Source organism: Rana temporaria, chromosome 3 (genome assembly GCF_905171775.1).
Source record: "Rana temporaria chromosome 3, aRanTem1.1, whole genome shotgun sequence".
Lineage (NCBI taxonomy): Eukaryota > Metazoa > Chordata > Amphibia > Anura > Ranidae > Rana > Rana temporaria.
The window spans coordinates 121,603,260-121,604,797 of record NC_053491.1 but is presented as its reverse complement, the minus strand read 5'-3'; the positions used below and the strand labels follow the sequence as shown (position 1 = coordinate 121,604,797).

Genomic DNA, 1,538 nt, shown 5'->3' with positions numbered 1-1,538 from the left:
TGCTGGATAGGTAGGTAGATAGATAGATAGATAGATAGATAGATAGATAGATAGATAGATAGATAGATAGATAGATAGATAGATAGATAGATAGATAGATAGATAGATAGATAGATAGATAGATAGTGGACTGAAATATAGAATATAAAAATGTAAAGATAGATAACAGAAAAAGAAAAAACACATAAAGATCTAAGATAAAGATACATATAGATAGACAAATATATAATGGACTTATATAGGATAGATATAGAAAAATATGTGAATATACAATTAATAGATATAGATGATTAACGATATTGATGAAAATATAGATATAGATAGATAGATAGATAGATAGATAGATAGATAGATAGATAGATAGATAGATAGATAGATAGATAGATAGATAGATAGATAGATATTAACAAGAGGTGAAAGGTATTTTTTATAATCGTTATTATTTTTATCATTATTATTAATTATTATTGTCATTATTATAGGTGTCACAATTATGTCCCCTGTTATGGTACAGAATTTAATTTCAAGCTAGAATATGGATTACACAATTGATTTTTGGAGAAGAGCAATGATTTTACAATGATTGACAAGCAGCTACACAACTAGATAATTAGACAAATATCCTACATACAAAAGATAGATAGATACATAGATAGACAGAAACACATGTTACATTTTAATAATGATTGATTGAAAAATAAAATGATAAAGGTTTTAGAATAACGGCTAACTGAATTGTGCGGTTATTGAATGCAGTGTAATAGTCGGGTATGGGAACAGTTTAGTACTACTATAGCTTATGATGGTGTAGGATCCACATTGCAATCTAATAGTAGGATCCACATTGCAATCTAATTTGGTAAATGGCATTAGGAATAGGCAAAGGTATAGGTGAGGTGGACCTGGAATGGTATGAAATGTACAATGTAAATAAGAGATGACAATGGTACCTTCAGCTCATGTTTGTCCCCAGTGTTCTGTCTATATCCTAGAGAGACTCCACATAGAGTAACATTGAGTTCTGCCCAGCAGGAGAGGTGATTTATTGCTCCGAAGCAAAGGTACAGCAGATCAAGCCCAGAGGACAGTGGAGGTTATGAGCTAGTTAGTGCTTTGCCATTTAGCTTGCTGAATTAGAACACATATAACAACATCCCCACCTTCAGGAGATAGCGACAATTTTCTCAAATCTCTAGAAAATGGCTAATGCACGCCTGACAGGCTCAGGATCAACGTACAAATATGCATGGATTCATCCAGAGGTCTGGCTTAAGCCTCACGTGGGATCCCGAGCACTTATTATTGAGTTTTGGGGTCTATTTGTTATTGGTCCAACCCACAGCAATGACAATTCACCAAACACATGTAGGATCAGCCTGATAGCTAGAGAAAAGTGGGATGGGGAGATTCGAGGACTTGGCGAGGACTGGTGGACTCATGAGAAGCTCACAACAACCTTTTCATGGAAGGAGGCTCAAAATTAGGACACATCAGTAAGCCAAAATATTCCCCAGCAGTCAGTCAGATCCTACTGGAGC

The 1,538-nt window shown here is 34.7% G+C and overlaps 1 protein-coding gene across 1 annotated transcript in view; it reads right to left on the bottom strand.

Annotated features, from left to right (window-relative positions):
* Window positions 1–1,270, bottom strand: part of GATA3 (GATA binding protein 3) — a 49,144-nt gene extending 47,874 nt beyond the window's left edge. The window contains exon 1 of the mRNA XM_040343354.1: window positions 951–1,270. The gene's annotated coding sequence lies outside the window, so the exon portion shown is untranslated. The remainder of the gene's footprint in view (window positions 1–950) is intronic.
* Between the last annotated feature and the right edge of the window lie 268 nt (window positions 1,271–1,538).